The 25,382-nt window shown below is 39.6% G+C and overlaps 1 protein-coding gene across 2 annotated transcripts in view; it reads right to left on the reverse strand.

The window, feature by feature from the left end:
* Positions 1-25,382, reverse strand: part of sgcd (sarcoglycan, delta (dystrophin-associated glycoprotein)) — a 177,271-nt gene that overhangs the window by 132,137 nt on the left and 19,752 nt on the right. The window contains exon 2 of one of the 2 annotated variants that reach the window (XM_015349955.2): positions 3,176-3,259. The exons of the other annotated variant lie outside the window; for it this stretch is intronic. The gene's annotated coding sequence lies outside the window, so the exon portion shown is untranslated. The remainder of the gene's footprint in view (positions 1-3,175; positions 3,260-25,382) is intronic. 2 annotated transcript variants of the gene reach the window in all.

Here is a 25,382-nt window from a genome sequence, read left to right on the forward strand (position 1 = left end):
TCTCGTGTTGCCACAGGCGTTTTACGATTTCTCCCAGCAGCAATTAAGAGGGCCCTGAACATTCATGCGACAACGAGCAATTGTTCGTCTACATTTCACTGCATCTTAAAACTCAGTTTTGTTTTTTTAATGGTGTTAATGAGGACAAGTGACAGACGATATGTTATCTGTTAGCATTGTAACACACGAAAGGCCCTTTGGAGCTTATGTTTGAAAGCGATGACTGAAGGCCCTTTTATCTGTGATGAGGCAGGATATAGGAGTCTGTGAAACCTGTTCAATGGATAATTAGTTGTATTGGAGAGATTTCTAAGGAGGAGGGAGTGTCCTTTTCTTCGCAGGTTGCCCTGCAAGTGGCACATTTCAACGGCTCATCTGTGTTGCCCGTACTGCTTGCATGGGAGGAATTTGCAGGATTTCCTTAAGGAGTTCCCATTGCAGCCTTCCAGCACCTGGACTGCGTTTGGTTTTCCTCAGTCGGTTAACGTGACATCACGCCTTCCCTGCTGGAGTTCCCCTAGCCCGCTCACGTGATGAAGGTGATGGAAGGCAAGGCAGCCAGCAGGTGGTGGTACAGGCAGCAAGCCCCAGCTGGCCTGAGATCGGAACCCCAGTGGGCAGCGGCAGACTCTGCAGTGGGCTGGAAGGAGCAGCCTGAGGCGAACTGCGCAGATGACGTAGCAGAGAAGAAACTGGGAGTAAGTTGTCACTTGCTCGAGTTTGCCAGAGCTAAATGGATGAGGACATTCTAAAGGAACCCCCACAAAAGAAGAAATATCAGCTACGTCTTTATTGATAAGTAAAGTGAAAAGACAGGTCTTTAATCAAGCTTTAAAAGTGTGCACGGCCGCAGAGCCCAGTGGGCTTGGGTGGTGAGTTACACAATCGTAGAAAGCTCTGCTGCCCATTGTGTGGAGCCTTGTCTTGGCAAGCTTACAGGATGAAAACCTGAATCAGCACATCTCACATTCAGCGTAGGATTATAGGTCTGCATTAAGTAACCTGGAATTAGACCGTTATATTTGAGAAGGAGAACCTTAAAGTCCACACTAACTTTCAGCCGGAGCCAGTGCAATTTACTCAAGACAGGAGTTACAATATGTGCTCAGGAGGAGTAGCTCAGTTTATAGGATGCTCAATTCTGGGTATAATGAAGCCTATTTCATAGCTTATTAGATACCCCAGTCGGTATGGCATTCTAGTTGCATACCCTTGATGAAACAGTCATGTATCAATTGTTCAGCACAATGAGCTTTGAATGGCGACACAGGGTAGAAAATAAAACTGAGGTTTCTTTCTTTGGTCAACATTTGACGTTGAAGTTAAACATCTGTAGCTGCTTTTTGGAGCCAATAACCATAATCTCAGTCTGATTACATCTTAATTAGACTAATTACATCTTAAGAAAGGTCTGTGACAATCTTAATATATATAATCTAAATATAAATGCCTTTAGAAATTGCAGAAACCACAGTGAAAGTATCTGATTTAGTGAAGGATCCAACACAACCATGTATACTTTGAGTAACTGGGACATCATCATTTAAATCTGCCAAGATTCATGAATTGGCTTCTATTAACACAACGGTATCACTTTCTGCCTTTTATAAAGTTAAATTTAGGCTCTTAAAAGATCTAATTTGTACAGCACACTGCTCTAGAAGAACGTTTCAGCACAGAAATCTCATGCTAACTTTATAAGGTGCTCATTTGCTTGAGATAAGACATAAGAAAGAACATCACTCTCTTGAGTTATGATTCATCATGCAAGTTTATGCTTGCAGGAAAAAATATCAAATCCATTTACATGTCATCGCCATTTCTTACAGAGGTTGATTCAATGTCACTGCTTTTCTTAACAATAAAAACTGCTGTGCAGTCAGGATTAGATAAAAAAAGAAAAGGATTACAAAAGATGCACCACAAAATGTAAACCTCTCATCAGTACTGAGAACAGAAAGCCAAATTAGGATTTAGAATTATTACAAAGATCTACAGTGTACAGGTCTTTTAGTTCCTTTTCACCTACATTTTTTAATGACTTTGGGGGAAAAAAAAACAGACAGAGCTTCAGGTAATATGTCCAATGAAGAAATTCAGAACTCAGACGAGATTGAAGTCTTACATATCCTGGAACTCTTGAGAACAAGTCAATCAGAAGTCATTCATTCGCTCTCTTGATGATCAGTCATGCCTGTGCAAGGCAGCTCCAGAACTCCGGATATTAACCTGAGTTGTGAAGTATCAAAGATAATACATCTAGCTGGGTGTCAGTGCCCTAACCCTTTCCAACCCTAACCCTAATCCAAAGAATATTCCTAATTCTAGAACACAAGAGGATGGCGGGACTGTGGAGAACCGGTTAACTCCTGGAGTTTTTAGGTGGAGGAATTGAAAGCCTACACTTAAAGTACAAGTTATAAGAAAGACAGTTACACAAATCTGGTCAGTTACCTTTAGTGACACTTTTTTTAAAATAAACCTCATTAAGATGGTATTTTGAAGTCACATGAGAAAATCACATTTGATTTTATTCTCCAAGCATTTGTTTCTCCGATTAAAGTCCAACTCAAAGCTTTACAGCAGTGTCTATCTTAGTAATCGGATTCATCAATCGTTCACAAAAACTAACCAGAGCAGACACTTTCTCTTCTACAGCAAATATATACAAAATAAATTTGCTGGTAAGATGAAATTGTGCATCTTGCAGTGCTGAGAGGTCTGTCCTGCACATAGGCAGAAGAATATCACAAACGTTTCTTACTCTTATGTCCATTTTAGTAAACACTCTGTGGATGCGATTAACGACACTGCCATGATTAGTGTCAGCAGAAATGCCAAGTGGTTTCGACAGGAATGTCAGTCTAATTATCTGTGCTTTAAGCTAACTCTGATTGAAGACTTTAAAAGTTTGGAGTAAAATGCCCAGGCCCTGTAGGTCATTCTCATGTAACAGCTTGCTGTGAAAATGCTTCTATTTTCCTCCCATTACACTGAATTACAAGACTCTTACCTTCTACCATTAGAGTTATTGACAAGACACAAAGGAGTGCTGTGTACACCACAGCTTCCACACAACGACTGTGCCTTCCAGAAAAAGTGTAGGAAGTTATATTCATGCTGTTATATCTCAACACAATGTGAATGTGCTTAAGAACCACAGGCAACCAATTACCTCGTATTTTTCTGTTGGTGGTAACCTTCTTTTTTGGGTCAAGCTGAAACCCTTTAATACTTCAATGGAGTTAAGGTCATCAAACTGTTGAGATAAGAGAGATCAGTCTTAAAACTATGCTTTCTTCCTGACTTAAACATCTGGGGTTAGTGTGGATATGTGTTAGGGGTCATGACCCCTATTAAATTTGAGCCAAAGTCAATATATAACAAAGACCTGTAATCAGGATAATGCTGTTACAGCTGTCATTCATTGTATATATGCAATTGCCTAAAGCTACCTTTTATAGCAGAAATGATGAAAAGAAACACTGCACTCTCACCTCACCTCTGAGGGGTCTGACCATCTGACATCGAGGGAAGCAACGCTACGGTATAGTACTGTACTTTAATTTCATTCTCCACTGTTTGTAAAGGACTATTTTAAAAAATGTTGAGCAAATAAATGTGATTCGTGGAGATTCAGCAGAGATGAAACTTAAATAAAGGGAGATGTAGTGGATTGTTCACCAGACTCTATCAAGTGGGAGACAGTAATTCTGCGAGGAGTGAGTACAGTACAGTACTGCTGGTGCGCTTCGTGTGACAGTGTTATAGTGTGAATATGCCATCTCCATTTATCTCTGTCCTGTGCATAATGTCACCCAGTGTGCAGGCCCATCTTGAGCTTCTTCAGATTCGGAGGGACTGTGTCAGTCTGGGTGACCGGTCCCAGCAGACTGCACCTGTCAGGATGGAGTGCATCTACAGTACGTCACTTAGCGCTGGTGTGTACCAATACCATTTATTCACTTGAGATCAGCTGTGAAAAATAAAAGACTTCAGGTCCCTTTAGAATAAAACATATGGAGAGAAACGTCCTCCTGTTAAGAAAAAGAAGGCCCTAGTAAATCTGTGCCAAAGTCAATATACTGTATAACAAACAAAGAGCTGTAATCAGGATAGTGCTATTATTAGATTTGGTTCATTGCAAACTAATAGAAGTAATTGACCAAATTTATGATCAGTACTGTACTGCCCATGGGAATAAATTAGTTCTATAGTAAACATTCCAGGAATTACAGGGATTTTGAAATACCACATCTACATAATAATAAAAAGCAAATGTTCATTGGTAATATGCATAGGAGCTGGACAAAATTGACTACCTTGAACATTCATACCCTAGGTCTCCATTACTAAAATACTGTAAATCCTTGCAAAAACAAGTGAAGTGACAAATTCTGTTTTACACAACCAACAAAGTTTACATTTACTTATATTTCCTGTGGAAAAGGACACCAGTTTCAATACAAACAAGAAGTGTCGCTATTGAAAATGGCTCATTTAAAAAAAGGTCATGTTCCTCTGTCAGTCAAAAATTAATTCTGCTGTTTTGCTGGTTTAAATTAGATTATGACATAAATTAAATTTGAATCCCAGCCCTAATGACCTGCACCAGTAAACTAAATTGCTATTATCATCTGTTCCACCTCTATTTTCAGATAGAGTGGATATTTTTGTGCTTTATGCAAATTGAATGCTAAATAGCGCCATTGAGGAGAAGAAATGACCACAGCAAGCAGTCCTTTTTATCCACTTCTGTTTTACCATCAGTGAAGTGACAAACAATGAAGAAAACCCTCCTCCTTTTGTATATGAAAAAAGGATCTTTATTTACACAGAGTAAAACACACATCTGCCGATTTATGGTGTGTGGCACCCGGATCTCCACTCCTCTCACTCAGGGAGGAAGCATCATTTCAAGCCCGAGTGCCTCCCTGACTGTCCTGTTTCTAGCTCACCAATGGAGACCGCACTTGTGGAATGCTAAACCACTGACCTTCTTCAGTTGCCTGTTCATATACCAGAGTAGGGCTGCGTATGCTGGACTCACTGCCCTCCTGAGTGAAGAAACGGCACTGAGCTCCGTTTGCTAGTCTTTCTTATTCTTGTAATGACTGTCACAAACCGCACGCATACCCACGAGCACCCCGATCACTAACTAATTAACTTCACTCACCTTGTCTACTTTAAACTCCCACTCAGTAACTTGTCCTCACACACTATTAAGGTTTCCTCAGCCTGAGCTACATTTCCAGTTAGCGACTTACTCTGACTTCTTGCTCGGTCTTGTGACCCTCTGGATTTCTGACCTACCGCTTCTGATCTCCGACCTCACTCTAGACTCACGATTTGGATTACATTCGCCTAAATAATCGCTTTTCTCTCTCTGACTCCGCACAGGGTCTTTTTCCCTGCCTTTTCCCTCGGCGTACGTGGCAGACTGTCATTTGGCACAGACAGAACAGGGGGAAAGGTTTGGATTTGAAGAAAAGGAAATCATTCCAGTCAGGCCCTCGTTATGGCAAATCACAGCGTTATCAAATGGTAACATGACATCACGATGGAAGCGTTGCTAGGATTGTTCCTGCACTGGGAAGGCACCATAGAACAAAAGGAAAGCTGAAACAGAAGAATCTTCAAAGCAAAAAATGCGTATCTCCCCTGTTAGATTGATGCATTAAACCTTTTCAGTTACTTTCAGAAAATCAAGAACATGGAAAAGTTATTTTGAATACTTAACTCAGGCTTTCTTGTAATATTCTATGAACAAGACTGAAAAGGTTCAGTTCTTTTAGCCTGTTAATGGAGAACATTCCTTTCAGCCTGGGATTATGTCTGGTGTCTTTTCTTCCAATGGATTCAAGGGCATCTGTCACGCCCTCTACGGCTAGAGGGCGCTCCTACTCTGTCCTGTTCCTAGTTTCCTGTGCTTTGCTTTTCCTTCCCGTGTGTCTTTGTGTGGGGCTACATATTTCCGGGTCACCCTTTGCTCCTGGATCAGCATTGAGGGTTCGGATGTCTTGAGACCCGCCTAGCACCAGGTTGTCTCCTCCACGGCCTGTGGGCATAGGTTTCTATGTGACATCGTCTGACCTCCTGAGCCTGGGCTGTTCTCTGTTTTGCCACTATGCACAGGCTCTTCATTGCTCTCCTGGCCATTCCACGGCATGCCTTCTGACATCCGTGACAGCATCAGTACCTTTTGTTTCCAAATATGGTGCCCAAAATGGTACACAATACTCTACCATAGGTCTTACTAACAAACAGCTAGACAGTTTGACATCTTTTCTTTCAAAATCTACACTATTTACTATATAAAAATCTTGTGTGCCAGTTTTACTGCCTTCATCCCTTTTCCTCTCTAGAAAAAGAAAGCACTTCCCTCTCATTCTTATCAGTTCTTAAACAGTACTTGTAGGTCTGTGCCTGTCAAGCACTGTCTGATTAAAATATGCTCTGTGGTGAAAGAGGATGAAAGTATTAGGGTTGTGGAAGTCTGCAGCAGCCTATCCTGTCATGTTGTTGAAGCTGGTGCCCTCTCATTTACAGCCCTTCTTATGCTTTTAGGTATGCAGGCAACATACTGTATATAGTTTAGAATGAAACTGAACAAAGCAAACTAAAATACCCAGAGTAAATAATTATATTCATTTTGTGAAGTAGAAATTCACATCAGCCATGACATATTATACCACATCTCTTCCTGCTTAATCAATAAAACAATTGAGACATCAAAATTCAAGGTCAAAGTCACTTCTGAGACATGTTTTAACAGGTTGGGTTTCGCTGCAAACATGCAGCAAAGGTGCAACAAACACAATTTGATTTACTGTAGCAACAGAGCTCAAAACAAGATGTACTGTAACATTTTTTCAAATACTGAAAAAATAATTAGCTTGTCAATTTAGTGCAAAATTCACGTGACTGATAAGCATTTTTGTGTCACAGTGCTATAGCCTATGTGATATGCAATTCAAATTCATTAGAAATGCAACATAAGCTTCTGTCCAGATGAAACTTAAAATCTTTTAAATAATATTGTTCTGATCATTATGGGTTTAATACAATATATCGATATGGAAAAACACCCATTTCTTAAATTCTGTTTAAAAATCCAGTCACAGTATCATTTAATATTTGTTTTGTTATTTCTGATGAAGTACAGTTGATGGGCAAGATTGCAGTCATTATGAGAAAATGAGTTTCCAAATTGGTTAACGTTTTTTTCCCTCTGGCTTCTAAGCAGAAGTGTGAACCAATGCGTTAACGAAACCAGCAAGGTCTGCACTGAGGGACAGAGTTGTTAGAAAGCGGGCACTGGGGTCTGTTTCAGTCTAGATGTGTCAACAGATCAGGGACTGCACCACTGGAGCTGCTCAGCAACATTTTCTTCCATACTGGATCAGGCACCAGCGAGGCATGCTGACAGTTAAATAATACCACAGATGGTGACCATTAAGTGGAGGTTACAGCATAATTATGAGAAGAATGCAGCTCAATACACAGAGGTTACCCTGGAGACAGTGTTCCAGAACGATAGGATATTGTCTCACTAATAGCCCACCTGCCTGTCTTTCTGCAAACATGGCCTGTTCTGCTCCTTCTGGCACTCCGTGCGGCCGAGCTGTAGAGGACAGCCTGCACCGTCTCTGCGCAGCATGGAAATTAAGCCCAGCCACTCCAAAGATGTTTGAAAGTCAGAGCTCTGGGCTCAGGGATGTTAAGAATGGCGTGAGATGTCCCCCAGATGAGTCTGTGTTTCGAGGGGAGACAACAGTGGCGAACTCCACGATGCCAAAAGACCTGGTCTTCTGTCGTGGCAGAATTCTGCCCTGCCTGGGTTTTTAAGGGGGCAACATCACTTCTGTAACGTGCCCAGTGCCTTTTCATTATCGTAGTCCCTAAGGCAACGGCGTTCTCACACTCCTAGAGGAATATTATTTTAACCGTCCATTGTAATGTAACGGTGAAAAACATAAGAACAGCAAAGGGGACAACAGAAAACACCGCAGAGAATCGAATGGGTCAATATTGTAAATTACTTGCGATTTCTTTGCTGCAGGAATTGGTATTTCTCCTACATCTGCCTAATAAGATCCGGTGTTCTAATGCCAAGGTGATAATACACAGTAGCAGTTTCAAGCTTTTAGATATTTGAGGAAGCACCATGCGGCAGCAGCATTCATGTTCAATGATTTCTTCAAGTGCATGCTGCTGAAGGGCTCTCTGCACATTCACACGAGCTGGACGTGAGTGGGGATCTGAGGAGAACGGCTTCCCGACAGTGGCAGCGAGGGGCTTTCTGAAGATAACATTTGCAATAAACAGAAGTATATCAAGCAGAAAATTAGCCAAAGAACCCGGGCCTGATTGCACTTGAGGTGGATTTGAATGAGTCAGTACAATTAATATATTTCAGTGAATAGCACATTCAAGATTAATCACATAAAAAATTCTGTTCTTATGCTGGCTCTGGTGCACTTTGTTAAACAGCTTTTTTCAAGATTTTTTTTTGGAACGGTCAGACGGGATAGCATAGGTAATGTACAAATAATCGATAACCTCCAGCATTCTGAGAAAGTGTTCTTGTGCACTGCTGCTTTGAATGTGCCATTTCTGTAGCTTTGTCTGTTCAGTTTCTCTGGAAAGCAAGAACTATTGCCCATATAATGACATTTCATTCTCCACTGATTTACACACTTCTCACTTTTCTTGAGTGATCTTTCCTTACACTTTCTCCAGTAATACACGTCTTGAGATATAGAAAAGTGCCCCCTAACTCCTAGTGCTAAGTTGGAAATTTCAGGTGTAGTACAGTATATCGGGATATTTCCTCATTCTCTGACGAAGGAAGAAACGAGTCCAGTAGGCTGGCCAGCTCAATGATCTTGAAGTTGTTTCTCCACATGTCTTTCTAACTTGATCCCTGTAACCTTTATTATATTAATAACATTAATGCTGAAATGACTCCTTCAAGCTTCAAAGAAAAAGCCTTTAAGATTCACTAAGACAGAACACAGTGCTAATACATCCATGTCCACCGATGATTGATTGCTGGAACTGATGAGTGTTGTCTATGTAAGACGTTATGCGTTGCTCTTAAACAACTAACTTTCCACCCAATTCCCCTGTTAGAAGGCTTATTAATTTCTTTTGCTTGGGTTACCTACTGTACCATAACATGTTGAAAGATGGTTCCTACAACTACTAAAGAAAAATTATATCCTGGGGTCTATGAAATACGTCCATCAGAGACAGGAACTTCACAATTCCTTTGTGCTCCAAACACGAACAACTGTCATAAAGCACATTACAAAAAAAGGATTGCAACATTTTTCCATTAGCCAGAGATCCTTTCACTTAGAACAGCTTGGAAAGTTCCTCCTAAAGAATGACAGATATATCAATCATTAAAAAGTGCTGTAAAATTACTGCTTGGTCCTAAATGGAGCAACGAAAGCCAACCAGTGCTTTACAGTATTTCACTCTTTATCTTTACCACAACACAACGACACAAGATGGCTGCCCATCCCATAACACACCTCCAATGTATGGCTAACCAACAAATCTAAGACATACAACAGAGAGTATAATGCATTAGGGGCTACTACCTTTCTCCTGCAATGCAGAATGATTGTGACAATTTAACACCAGCCTTTTAAGCACTGAATCAAGGAGGATGGTTGGGGTTTCTAAAATATGTTGGTTTTCTGACGGAGACCAGATGGCTCTAGCACCAGGAATGGGGGCACATTAATTACTTATCATTGCCCTTTTCCATGGCTAAGTGACCTCAGTAACCCACCCTTTCATGAGTGTGGCTGTGATGCCTCAGATTGGAGGACAGGTTTATGTTTTACAAACAAGAGCCTCGGCATCAGGCCACGCTGTCCATGCGCTGTAGGTGCTTTGGGTTTGGAAAAATATGAGATTCTACTCAATACTGTAACATGTCCCACACTTATTTTGTTGAGGTGTTTCCAGCTGTCAGCTGAAATTTAAATGGATTCAAATGTTTATGGTCACTGACCAACGGAAAGATAATTTTATGAAGCATTTCCGTTATAAAATCTATAATTCTTCTTTGGCCATTCTCTAAGTGTTGGATATAGTGAAGTTAATCTCACTGTTAAAAAGGATTTTTTTCCTTAAAAAGACAAAGAAGAAAGATTTAGAGCAAGAGCAAGTACAGTAAAACTGACACTACCGCTCTCAGAAATCACAGAAGAGACAGAGAGATTGATATGAGAAAGGTGGGATAGGGTCAAACTGTCTCGTTTAGGTGTACTGCATGTTCGATATCGTCCACAAAGACCCAGAGTAACTTTGAAATGCTTATTTTTTTCAACTTGCAGACTTAATTACATTACTCATTGATCTGGAGTGGTAGATCGATCAATGAAGTGGCCGCCGACGCTATGCTCTGTCAAGCTGGCTGCCCTCCTTCTCCCAGTGCTCCTGCAACAAGACAACACCCCCAATCAAGCAGGGAGCGCTGGCAGCCCCCCTCTGTGGTGCCACAAGCACCAGGCTGCTTCCTCACGCCACAGGGTGAGATTTAGGCTCGAAACCCCTGTGACCGTGAACTGGCATTAAACCGTCTGGCTTCGTTTCAGCACAAAACACTAACAACATAACTCTGAATTCCAGTACAGTGTTGATAGTGAGAGTGGCCTTTTCAGGCTAAACAGAAGACGTTTAAAAATATAAAATAAATTTAAACTATAGATATTTACTGTAGCTTAGAATATTAATAATACTGAGTGGCATTGTTTTTATCTTTATGTTTCTTTATCATGCATAGGCATGCTTAACAGGTGATGTTTAAAGAATGGCCTAATATGAATGGGATATGACGATTATTATTTTTATATTTACTGTACATATAGCACTCCGAAATGTCTCCTGGGTGACCTTTGGCTGCCGTTCTGCACGAAGAGCCCGACTACACAGCAGAGAGAAAATGTTTCATGCCTGTGCAATTGTGCAAACTAAATGGAAGGATGTGGAATTAAGCTGGGTTACTGGAGTTACTGTCACTCTCCTACTGATACAAACAGGGCCACAGAATCATCAATGACCCAACAGTCAGAACCTCAGCACCTCAGGACAGCATCCCCATCCTTGTACGGAGGCACTGGTTTCGGAAACTCTAGTCCCAGGGTAAAAACACCACGTACCGGTAAACCAACACAAACTCTGCAGCAATCTTGTTTTTCTTGAAGGCTTACCCCTTTGCCAGTACACTTTTCTGTACAATTTTAACTATCCATGATAAACTGCATTTCATATAGGCTTTTAACTACAGTGTTTTTTTCCCCACAATATTATATATTATATATTATAAAGCTGGCCCTCTTCTTTCCCGGAACCCAAAAAGATTTAGCTTCACCGATTGCTAGATCCAGCACCTGTCTGCAGAGCACTGCTTATACAGTACAGTACCTGCAGCTTGTTGTTTTGGAGGGTTGTGTCCAGTCCACCCCTACCAGTGCACCTCCCCACTCGGCATGTCACTGGAGAGACCAATAGTCTGCATGGTTTACACTTCCTGTCCAAGGTCAGCAGAGACGTGGCCTTCAAGGTCCATGGACATGGGCGAAGCTGAGATGCCTCCAGGGCATGAACAAATCACATTCATTTGTATATTATCTTCGTGCAAGTTTCAGCATTCCTGTAGCCTCCATACAGACAGCATAGTTTTAATAAAGATTAAAACTGTATGTGGCAATGATGATAATATGATATAAATTAAAAAATGGGAATTTTAATTACTATATATACCCATAACAACACATTGGTGTATTAGAAACCTCAACAGCTGGCTTTTAAATTGAGAGCTTCTGCTGTTGCTTTATTTCTGAAACTTGCAGACAGTATCACACAGTACAGCAGCAATTCCCTACCTGAAATACCTTGCAGTGGATGTGACAAAGTCTCCCGCCCTGATCTAAGCTCCACTTTGATCTATATCCTCATTAAAGGAAACACAGTTGGTTTCTAACCCTGTCGTAACCCAAGATACAGATCGCTTTCTTTATGTCTGGTGGTGGTTTGCTTACCACAAGCAATGCATCTAGAAGGAAGTGAAATGTTCTTCCATCATAACAGTGCCTTTTTGTACTGTTTCACACTGCTGTGGTAAAAAGCCAATCTGGATATATTAAAACTGTTAGCAAATCTGGCTGTGGAAGTCCTTTCAAAGAAAAACAATGGCAAGAAAAAAACCCACGTTAGTGAAACACCTCACAGAAAATCAAGAAAACATTCTGTATGATCCCTTAGAAATTGACTTTGACTCACTTCTCATTTAATGCAACACAATAAAAAAATGAAAGTCTTCCAGTGTACGAGGAAATCTGAGTTATGAAGAGAAACAAACAGAACCGCGGCCGTCACAGTGTAAAATAAGACAGGCTGAAAGATCAAAGTCTTTTTTCCCAGTCATGAACATGACACTGATTGTCAAAAAACTGGGTGTTGTACTCTTTCTACTTTTCAGCTTGTTCATTTGCATCTCATATGAGGCTGACGCAGCTCTCTGATCTAACACCGGTGCTGTCTGTAAAACACCAAGAATATTCATGATAAACTAAGCAAGAGGCTCAATAAATCCCTCACATGATTTTCCATATTCCTTCACTGATTTCTCATTGTGCATTCAGGACTTCGCAGCTCAGTGGAGAAGACATACTGTACTGTACTGTACATGTAGTGCTCAGATTTGCCAGGGTGTCTCCTGATAGTAAGGGCAGGCCCTTTGTTAACTGTTTTCCAAGAGGAAAAATGACGCCCAAGACTTACAGTAAATGCTTTTGAGGGCGTTAATTGAGTATTCCGGTATAGTGAGATTTGTCTGAACCGACTTGCAGAGTGAGAAGTGAACCAAGAGGCAGCTGCACAGGTGGAGGATGAGAAATGACGTGAGGAATGATCAAGACTCAGAAAAGCCGGGCGAAAGTGACTTGTTTGCCATGACTCTTCCCAAACATCAGTTAAAGTAACTTGAGGGTTACTTTAAAAAAGGTCTTAGTATGCATAAATAACACCAGAATGCATTACATTCTAACAAGAATCAGTTCATCATGTTTGGTCTCTGATTATCATGTCAGCCTGTGGAATTACTTCCAGATAATGGTGTTGATGGAGAGAATTAGACTCAATATTCTAAAAAGCATTTAAAAATAAAGCATATATATATACAGTATACTGTATACTGTATACCTTCAGTCATCTTCATTGGAAGTCCAAATAACAAGACGAATTGTTCTTCTCAACAAGTTATTGCTATAAATTCAGTGACATCAGCAATCCACACTAGTACAGGCCTGTATCTTAAACAGCTTCCATTATTGCCCATCAGTTCTTGATTAAGTGTGTTTAAGACAATCACCTGTTTTTTCATTATGTGACCAAAGTACAGTACAGCAGCTTTCTTTCAATAACATCAGGAAACCCCTAAACATAGTTATGTGTTTAATGTGACCCAACCAGGGCCCGTCCATTGCAGTAAATTCTTGTATCCTAGAATGTACAGTATATGAATTTGTATAGGATATATACTGTATATAAAGAATCTAAAATTAACTCTTAATTTAAATCTGGGAAGTTGCAAGTTTTTTAAAGGATTATATTTAGTTCAGAACCATAAAATCTGCTCCTTTTAATCTTTCTCTTAACAAAACATGATTGCCCATGGAAATAAAAAAAAAATAGAGGCTCCGCAACACTTCAAGAATTGCCACAAATCACTTGCATTTGTGTTGTTCTGGAAAAATCACAATAAATGACAAATGCAGCCTTGTGTGCTGACTATGGCGTGCAGAATGCTTGTCACAAATAAAACTTTAATATGTATGTGATGTTTTAAATAGTTTCCCCAGCTCATATTCAGTTTTTGGTTAGTGATTCATCTACAGAATCTTCTGAGCACCACTTGATGTGTGATTCTTTTTTGATTGTATAAAAAAAACAAGGCACTCGCTAGGACCTATTATCAACTAGAATTCATCATGTCTGGTCTCTGAATAGGCCTAATGAGAGACCCTCATTAGACACTGGGTCTGTTGAAGTGTCCAAGTCACGTGCCATAAGCACCCTGAGCACACATTTTAATCTGCAGCGGAAATCAGAGTGTGATTGCATGTGTCACTGATCTCCTATTCCTCTGAAATGTTGCCTGTCGTTTTTTTTCTATAAATGTTCAACACCACTGTTGAGAATGACTGAGATACAGAAACATTAGTTTTTTTATTTGAGTTTCCACCAATTATTTCTTGCTGTCTTTTGTCAGAGACTTGACAGGGCGGTAGACCGAGAAAACATGAGCATGGTAAATACTTTTCAAAGGTAAATAGATGTACAAGTGTTCAGAGTCCTCAAAGGCATTGACAAAGTCAATCCAGTTAAGTTTTTCAGAAGGAACAGAGAAACATAACCCAGAGGACAAGTGGAAGCTAATGTACAGCGTGTGGATGTGCATTTAGGTTTGTGGGAATCTGGAACAAGCTACTGTACCCAATCATTTTGTTGGCTCATTGGAGATCCATGGACTACTGTAGCTACTAATTACCAGACAGGCAAAACAGACCACATGGCCTCCTCTCTTTGGTACCTCATGTTCTTTTCAGTTAGGAAATGTTGAGGGCTGTATTGCAAGAGTATCTTTGTGGTATGTTTTGGTCAAAAAATGATGACAATATTTTGTAAGATATTTGAAAGTGATATTAGCTAGCAAACCTCCTGGATGTCAATGCAAAATAAAATTAACTTTAATATATGTTGGTAAGTTCAATTTGCATGCATGATTTTTCAAATGTTGCAGCTAGGAGAAAGGGTATGTTTATTTCATGCTCTGCGTGTCCCCTTGCCAGCAAAAAGGAGCTCAGGAACTGAGATAACAAGCTTCTCGTTTCAGAATGATTTAGGCCAATAAAAACTTAAGGTACTAAAATCCTTTATAATGTTAATCTCTTCATCCTCTATTCCAATTTGAATCTTTAAACAGAAAGTGGATGTTTTTGTGTGAGCATGTATTGTTATCAATATGGGGATAATATTCTCACACGTAAAGTGACCTGCTATACAGACAATTTGGGAGTATCCTCAAAACGTACAAGGTACGTAAATTATTTTTGTATTACCCAACTGACATCTTCTTTAAAATCTAAAAGTACTAAAATCATTTGTTCCTAATCTAGTTACATCCTGTTGGAGCTTTTATTCCAAGGGTGGGGTCTGTAATAGTCAATAAAGTCACAATGAGAGTACAGTACACGTAGTCGTAAATCCCCACAAATACCAGAAGACAAACATGTGCTTGTGTGGTCGTCTGTTTTGGAGTAAGTGGGGTGACTACACCCTCTCAGGTATGATGGAGCTGATCTACAGTTCAAATGCACATGACTGGAATTTAACTGGCTACTATATCCATTTCTGCTAAATCATACAGTAGTTAGTATTACATTTTCATGCATCTCCCATTTCACAGCTTCTCATTTGAAATGCCAAACACACATGGAAGTTTGTTCTCTTAAAAGCAGGTCAGCAGAGCCTTGTAGATATTGGTGCATGTCAGAACAGATGGTGACCTATTGCAGAGAAGTCAGGCTGTAATTAAAGAAAGACGTGCTGCACAGTTTAGCAGAGAGGACAATATTAATCTCTACTGTTCATCATTCAATGGTAGAAGGAGACAATATACAAGGCCGCTAATAGTAGAAATGGGTAACTGTATGGCGCTGTAGACCTCAAGCATTCTACAGCAGCTTTCCAGTAAAGCATGCAGAGGAACAAAGGCCACAAATGATTACTGCACATTAAAATTACACACAAAATTAAGGTTGGATTTGATATTGGAAAGATTTGGTATATGAAAACCTTTAGGGTTTTGACACTCTAAATATCAGTTTGTGTGACTTATACAGTAGTATGATTTAAGCTTAATATGAGTAATTTGCATCTCCTACATAAGAGGAACAAAGAGCAGATTAAAACGCTAAGCTTATCCTTGCATATACTATATATACACTATACAGTACTGTATATGTACTGTACAGTAAGCAAGACGAAATTGCAAGTAATGCTTTTAGCTTGAATGAGATGCTGTTGATGCTGCCACAGTTGATTTGTATAAGTGTAGATGTCGGCTTGTATCTAAAATAACTTCCTCCTCACTTTACGGTATTTTGAAAAATCATCTTAGGAATCGGCCACATTTTATACCTACCACATATACGTTTGCTGTAGCTCCACCGCTCCACAGCAAAGTATTTGCTTTATGAAAAAGAATCATATCACTAAAATAAATGCTGTTGAAAAAACAATCAATTCTAATCATTTTCACAAATTACTAGTACAGTTTTAAGCCACCAGTTTGGTGACTAGTAACTAATTGTGATTAGTGTCCATCACTTATCCCTGCTAAACATTCTACAGCCTTTGTTAGCTTCTGTATCTAATACATTGCAAATAAATGACTAATAATGGACCAAATTGCTTCTGACTTGGGACACAGATGTTATGCTTTATTATGTGTTTATTGGGGATCACGATCACCTAAACTTTGTTCTCTTTAAGTCCCAAATAAGTTTCTAATTCCAAATGTTGTTTCTTGAAATACAGTTACATACTGTAGATAAAAAAATACATTAATAATTCACTTGATTCTTTATTGCATATTTTTCCCAGCGAAAGATAAAAGTTTTTACTCCAAGTTTAGAAGTGTAATAAAGTCTTACAATTCATTTGATGGTAAATGGTGAACCTGTTACAATCCTGCTTTTAATATTTCACAACAATGGTGGCATTATTTGAATTAATCATAGACTTCACTTTGATTTTAAATTAGAGGCTCCTACTGAAGGTGATTTCTTGTGAAGAGGCTATCCTACCAGAAGATGGTTCTAAAATCCACTTTGGAACAGACCTAGTTATAAAGGAGTCCCTGTGCTTAGAGAAATTACTTTAAACTAAGCACTATACCTTTGCTAAACTGATAATGTTTCTTATTGGGAGCTAGTATTATAGTGCAGTCATCTGTGAAATAAAAACGCAAATAATATTTAGAAAAGGTCTTTATTTTCCATTAATCCAACTTTAAATGTTGCTATTAATCTTGTAATTGTAACATACTAATAGCTGTGGCAGAGCTATGATTGATTTAATCTGGCCTAAATTATAACTGGATATCTGGATTCATCGCAAATAGCAGATGATTTATTAATTTGCCTGGAGAGAATGTGTTGAAATCATGGCAATGTAGTTTAAAAGACAAATGTCCAAAATAAATGTTAATTTTCACAAAATATGTTTTTCAAGTGTTAATCTTTCCAACAGTAGAAAAATATCAGTTCAATAAAGGAATAACACCCTGTTTCAAAGTGGTTTCCTGTAATTTACAAATTACCCTACTTTGTGTGTAGGGTCACTGAGATGACCTCGCCTTCCTCAAAGTCTTCATGGGATTCTGGGGTCATATAGTCAGGCTAAGGTTAAGTAACAAATTTGGATACACATAGATCTCATCTGCGCAAACCATGGGTTTCCTTCAAACAGCTCTCTATCATTTCCATTGTCTCTCTCCAAAGCAGTTTTTTTTAGTCTTGTACTAAAAACGTTCAGCAAAATAACCATTTTCTATCACTGTGGGTTAAACTGAGGATGCAGAGATGAAGGAACACATACTGTACATTTATTATTTGTCACATTATTGCAAAGATACTGTATGGCTCTTCTGGAACCTGTCCAGGGAAGAGCAACCAGATGCATTCTGGGGCAGAAGGGAATGTCCTGACAGGCTTTCCTTCACAATTTCTGTGGGTATCGCTATGTTTAAATAGGCTTTGCATCATATCTTATTGTAGTAATAAAAATGTATTTCTAATCTTGCAATTAAACCGTACAATCAGGTCAGGTCTGGACATTTTTAATTCTAGGTATTCATTCATTCTAGGATTTTTTTTTTTTGGTCATCTACAAACATTGGCTCCTAATGATATCCTAGTGAAATAATCCAGACATTCATATCATTCAAGAAGTCGTTGGAACATGAATCCACCAGAATGGTTAATCCTGATGTTGATGAACAAATTACTAAACTAATCAAAACTCTATGTGTTACAAAAGCATCCATCCAGCCATTCAGTTCCTAAAGCTCTTGATCCAGTACAGGGTCACAGGGGACATCGAAGCCAACCTGGCAAGCAGTGGGCCCAAGGTGGGACGCCAGTCCATCGCAGGGCACACACACACACACACTCTCACACTCACGCCAGGGGACAATTTCCCAAGAAGCCACTTAACCTACATGCATGTCTTCGGACAGGGGGAGGAAACTGGATCACATGGTGGAAATCCACATGAACACGAGGAAAACATACAAACTCCATACCGATAGCACCCCAGGGTGAAACCAGGGCCCAGCGCTGAGAGATGGCAATAGCAAGCAATAACCCTAATCCCTTGAGCCACTCGTCCCCATGTTACCAGCACACAGTACAAAGCTGCGGTTGTGGCACTACCCAGGATCACGATGGCTTGATGAACAGCTAGGCCTTTCCCTGGCTGAAGCCATTTATTTCCATCCGCATATTGACTTCAGGATCTTCACTGGACCAGTTATTTTAGAGAACGGGAGCAACATCAAACATTAGAAAACATTCTAATCACCATTGATTCCAGTTGAGAGTTCAGATGAAAACACAGCCTCTTAATAAGAAATCTATATCAGGCAATGCAGAAGCCCTAAAGATGCGCCTTAACGGGGCATCCTTAAATTGATCTAAAGGATCTAAAGCAAACTGACTCCCCGTGTCCAGTAAAAACCTGTTCAGTTCGTGCTGTGTTGATTTCCATCCGAGTGTAAAAAAAGAAGAGATGCATCACCCTTAAATCAATAAGCTACTAGCAACCAAATACGTAATTTCATTTCTAACCTCATATAATATTGTCTTTTTACCTTACTCTATTTCATTCTGCAGAAAAGCACAGGGAAGTAAACCCCAAAATACTTCAGTCAGTAACCTTTCTCCTTTTGAAAGCGTGTTGTTTCAACACTGGCAGCCACACTGAGGAAAACCCACATGTACATGTAAAACCCACATGAACAGCTTCTTAGCCTGCTGTTCCCATACAGTTTATAGCTCCACACAGAAGAGTTTTTAAACAGAACAGTAATTCACCTGGCAGAAGACCATGAAAACATGAAGCAAATGAACAGCACTGCACTCATCTCTGCACTCAGAGAGCCATTAGGGGAACTCGTGAACAGTAACAGACAAATATTACTCCAAATGCATTATTTCACAACTTAACCTACTTAGCTGAAAGCCACATTAGTATTTTCTCTTATCAAAGGAAGGTTTTGCTCTGAAGCCCAAGGTAACTTCCTCAACGTCAGACACTAGACTGCTTTCATAAAGTATTAATGTCCCAGACCTGCAGCAGACATCCATTGTCTTTGAAGACTTTAGACGGTCAATACCTTTCAGTTGTTTTGTGTGCATCTCTAAACAATACAGAGCACTCTGAAGCGTGTGGGTCAACTCAGACTGTGACTCAGCTAGTCCATGTAGTGCTCAAAAGGGCTACTAGGACAAAGTAGACGGCAAGCAACTAAACTGAATCATGACTGGTTGCTCTACTTCAGGAAATAGAGCACAGTATTTTCAAGGCCATGCAGCTCTGAGCTTTTTGCAGAAATCCCTGCCATGAAATTGGCACGGGGGGTGGTTCTGCCAGAGAAACTGAACATGTTTCATCTGTTATTCTAAATGACTGTTTGTACTGTAGTTCAGACATTATATACTCAATGCAAATGGGAACGGCGCATGAGCTCTGTTTAATCTCTTGATGTTGATACACGCAGAGCATGTGCTGTAGATACGCTATGGCCAGACAGGATATACTGTATTTAAGGCATCATGCCATCTCCTGAAAATTATACACACGGTTACAGAAAGCTTAAATGCAAATGTGTATTTAAAACTGAGAACGAGAAAGCACTTCTTTCTTACATAAAGTTTGCTAGACAGGCTGAATGAGCTCCCCCCGTCTGTAACCTTCAAAGCATTAAACACTTTCACTTTCTCGGCAGGCTGGTCAGGGAGTTTTTATAATGTCTCCTGTGTCCTGTCCTGGGTGCTCCAAAAGAACTTTGACTCATGTTCACTGATTTTCACAGGTTGTATCTTCAATGATCTTGAAGATGACTCCCGGCTTGATCTGGTCGGACCTTTCAGGTTTTTAAACACTTGAATCAAGTCCCCTTATCTTTTCTCCTCCAGGCTAAAAAGAAATCCAGCTTCCAGAAACTGAAAGGTCGACATTCAAACATTCTCTTCTCAAGCAAAACTTCAATTTTTCTATTGCAAATCAAAGCCAGTTATAAACTCAGAATCTGAAAACATAATGCTGTATTGTCTCATAGACAGATCTGCACTTTCAATCAAGTTTTGCTCTGGAGCAGAGTTTTGAAAATCACTTTGAAAAGTATTGATCTATGCTCCTTCCACAGCCTCACTGCTAAGACAGACATTGAGTGCACTTGTTTGACCTCTGGGCTACTTTCTTGCCTATTTATAGGCACCCATTTGATCCAATAAATATAAATGCATCTTATTGGGAAGGCTCTCCACGTTAAGATACATAAATGTACTTGTACTGTATGTCAAATAGTGTTTTAAAGGAAATCTAATTGAAATTTGCTGTCCTTGAAGCAGGAGTTAATTTTTCACTGTGTAGCCTTGTAAACAGGTAACTTTTAATGTTAGTAACTTCCTGAACTAAGGAATCTACTATTTTTATTTATTTTAAGGTCAGGTAAAAAAAATGTTTAGTTTAAAACATAACTTGATCTCACCACAGTTTCTTGTTTTGAAAATAATTGCAACAAGAAAGTAATTGAAACATTTTTGTCTTTCTGCTCTTGGGGACAATTGAACTACTTGCCTTTCAATGGGTGGAATGGTTTTGCTGTGCCCTTTGCCTTTATGGTATGCATTGCATATTTGTTCCATGTTTATCCCCTCTTACCCCTCAGTTTGGAACTGCCCCCAATAAATCCCTACCTTCCAGCACCTGTTCAAGACCCACATGATTATAACAGAATAATAATCTTCATGAAACACCATCTCCATCTATGAAGCTGCATTCAGCCCGGCAAAGAGCTGTGTAGTTCTCATTCCCTGCCAGCTTGGCCCACGTCCTCGTCTCTCCTCTGCGTCCACCTGCTCAGAAGGCAGGATCAATCCTTTTTATCTGCTTTGCCAGGTCCTGCACTTGGGATCCTCCTGCATCTTACTGCATGTTGCTCTTATTGTCATTTCATTCATTAGTCTTGTTGCACTTGTGTGGTTGCTTGTATTTACACAATGCAACTTTATATACCGTATATACTGTGTACAGTAGTAGGTAACCTGGGGTAAGGGCATCTGTTAAAGAAATAAAATTATTTCAATACTGGCTAAAGATTTTGCAATTACACTGCATGAGTGAATTCTATAACATGCCTATACATTCTCATTCTACTGTACATTCACATGGTATGTCGTATAAAACTGTCATTCTTGATCAACAAACTACCATCAATACGTTGTTTTTCTGTAAGAGAATTAATGAGTGCACACCTTAAATAGTTGCCGGTCTATTTGGGTAGGTTTTTTTATCTGAAATCCATACAGTGTAGTGTATGTGTAAGTGTAGGTGTAGTCATGGAATATTGTATACAGTAGTTCATGTTAAAGAAATGGTCTAACTTTATGTTACAGCCTACAAATTCCATTTAGAAATGTTTATGTAATATCATGTAATAATACACAAAGAGAGTACATATAATAGAGTTTTAACCTGGTAGAAACCAAGTTCTAATGGCTAATTACATAAGAATGTTTACACATGTTTGATGCCTCCCCTCTAAGTGTTGGTTTCTGGTACTCATTTGATCCAAGGATCTCATCCAGCTAGGATATCGGCTTCAACAACATTGGGGAGTAGCTTGATCCAGACTTTCACAATCTTTTGCATAAAGAAATTGCAGTCTTATGAACAATGGACAGATTATACTTCTATATAAGTCGTTTATTCATGTATACAGTATTTGAGTGTTAATGCTGTAGCCATGAAGTGTTATTTTCAACCCCTGAAGAGTTACAAAAAAAGAGTGAGAGGCAACAGTATCTATTTTAGGTTCCATTTTAGATTAACTTCTATTAACTGCTTTGAGTGGGTGTTTGTGAACAGTGTTTCTGGATGTGTGTCTGTTGGGAGGGGGACAGCTGAGGTGTGTGCGTGTGTGTCACCTGTTCTGATAAATGAGTCATGGAGACAGTTCACAGCTCCTTTTTCAGTAGCATAGTTTGTAAGCATGCTGCGAGTGTCAGATCACGCAATTGAAGTACCTTTGCATTAGCTCTCTTCTTTATCCTCTCACAAGTTGTATCTTCCTACTTCTAAAACAAATACTTCAATATGGCAGAAAGCGGAATGAGAAACTAAGAAGTTACATGTTATGGGCAATACCTGGATGCTGCTGCAATAACAGACATACTGTATGTTTGCGAGTTGAGAACAGTTCCCACAAATTCCCTTTCATGTGAACTTAATTCACTCTTGACCAAAGCCTTCAGATTTGAAGCAACCCCTAATATTGAGGTTATTTCTGCTGCACCTTCTGCATATAAACTAGAATAACAGGACTGCTATTACTAAGACAGTAAAAAACAGGTTGTCTCCTAAACAATGTTTGGGCAAGACATTCTAGATAGTTTATTTGTATGCAAGTAATGTTAAGAAACTGTTTTGCCTTAATATCTGAGCAGTGGGCTGGAAAGCAGGAGATCTGGCTCTCGAATGCTGACGACACTGAAACTAATGTTGTTCCCTCTCCCCCCACATACAAACATACTCTCCCCTCCCTCCTTCCTGGCACTTGTCTTGCTGGGGGATGCTAACGTTTCTGTATCATCACTCCCTGGGGGATTAGTTCCCATATTGTCACTTTGTAACACCACCCCTGCTCAGCAGCTTGAGGAAAATGAGTAAGCTTTAATAGGTCAGAATCGTGCAGTCGGAGTGCCTTGCTGGCATGCAGAGGTATCCTTAATTTGTTGCTGACTCTACTAAAAATACTTAATGGCGGGAGATATCCAGTCTTGCAAGAACAGAGATAGAAAATGAATGTCCCTTTTCCTTGAACTAGGAAGCATCAAACAGACCTTGATTTCTAAAATATAAAAATAAAAATAAACGGAATGGTTTATGTTTGTTGGGATGCAGCAACTATTAATGACAGTGTGCTCTAATACTACCTAGCTTTTGCTGTAGTTATCTTTCAGACAACAGTGGTGATTTATAATTAAATAAGTCACTCAAGAACTGCCTGGAACATTGTCCTATTTAGAAACTATTCTACTGGGCATTCTTGCAACATTTCAGCACCAGTCAAGAAATTAAGAGGGGACTTGATACAGTAGCAAGTATGTGAAATACTGAAAATTACTGATGGTGGATTATTTGGGGGTCGACAGTGAAACAAGGGTCCAAGGACACATATTCAGAAGGAGTCTATATAGGCCATGACCAAGAGGTAGGTCATTTCAGAAAAAGTGAAAATGATCCCTGGGATCTTTTGAGAAATGACATATTTGGATCAACAAACTACCAGCAGCCATTTTGTTTGTCTTCTTGCAACCTTTCTCACATGCGTAATAGACCAGCAAGAGGGAGCTGGATCTGTTTAACTTGCATATTCAATCACAAGCTACCGAACGGCTAGAGAGGCTGAATGGCCTCTTCTTTTTTTATTCCTTTCTTACAGTACAGTATGTAATAGTCCCAGGTTTTGTTTAGTCAGATGAAAACCTGAGTGTGCTTCATACACACAGAAATTCCACCACGGCCTTGCCCTGTCATCCTGACTCATTGCAAAGATCGACTTCAAGGATACCGTAGTTGTATGTAATGTTTATAAGGACTTTGCATGTTAATGTTTTAAAGGATAGGCCTTGGATTTATCATCGTCTAACACAGTTAAGAATTAGATTAGTGAAGCTACTGTACAACAGCGAACATAGAGTATAGATTATCCATAGAATACCAGAAACATCCCCTAGATTTCCTTCCAATCACAAAAGGCTTATACAAAAAAAAGATACTGCTGTTTGAAAAGTGTACAGTACATGGTTTCAATGACATGTTTATTAATTCAGAGCAAGTATTTGTCCAATCAAGAGCTTATGCTGTATATTGAAAGTATATCCATTCTTTTCCACGTTTTTTAACGTCCCACATTCCATTTCAGGTTTTTTAAGCTTAAACTCAAGTTTACCAAAAGGTTCCTGTGCACTGCAGATAAACATCTGGCATAGCCACTAGTCTTGAACTTGTAAACCTCAGTTAGTAGCTCCTACAGTATGTACAGATGTTCACACAATGTGTGGGAAGATGCCAGAATTTCAGATTAAAAAATACAATATGTAAATACTGGTCCAGATCTGAAAAAAAAAAGAATAAGAAATGCAAGCTGAATTTGAAACTACATGATAAAGACCACAGGCATCAGGTTTTAAAACCCAAAGGATTTGTTTGGAGGAAAAAAGAAGCAACGGTTTCTTCATTTTTACTAAAGCCTTAACATAGCGCTGGAGCAGTTGCCCCAACCTAAAACAATACACTTCCCAGTGTTGATTGCTTGTCAGCCCGAACGATGCCAGTAGCGTTGACAAGCGTGTAATACCTCTGCTTTGCCCAGCAGCACAAGGTATTGCAAGCAAGTCAGGGGTTTACTCCAGCACTGCAGTGCAACAGGCTTAGACTGCTTTGGACTTTCACGGTGAAGCAGATAATAGCAGATAATAGCCATTGCTAGTGTTGTTGCGGTCTTACAGTAAACCTCTTACAAAGCCAACAAAGACAATTCATGTTCCTACTTTTGAATTATCATGTAGACCTCTCTATACAGTACATTTACCTATACAGTACCTCTCTATACAGTACTTCCACCACACCTGCAACTTTAAAGTGTATCAGTAGAGCAGCTGCAGAACAACATACAGTACAGTAAGAACTTTTACAGACTCAAGTAGCCCGTTTGGGACGTGTAGCCCACTTGGGTTTTTTGGGAGCTAATGGACCTGAGGACCCCATCCAGCTGATTCTTGGAATGCCAGGGCATCAGGTTCAATAACATTGCTGTATGGCTTATTCCAGCAGGCAGAGCAGTGCCCCCTGTCCTCAGTTTAATTAAGAGAGGACTCGAGGGCAGCTTGTGTCCTCTAGCTTGTCTTTTGCTGTTGATTCTGAAGAGGTCCACTAGGTTGACTGTGACTCCTTCATGGACTTTTAAGTTTCAGACTAGATTCTGGTCTTTTAATTGTTCAATGCAA

This window comes from Lepisosteus oculatus, chromosome 11 (assembly GCF_040954835.1).
Source record: "Lepisosteus oculatus isolate fLepOcu1 chromosome 11, fLepOcu1.hap2, whole genome shotgun sequence".
NCBI lineage: Eukaryota > Metazoa > Chordata > Actinopteri > Semionotiformes > Lepisosteidae > Lepisosteus > Lepisosteus oculatus.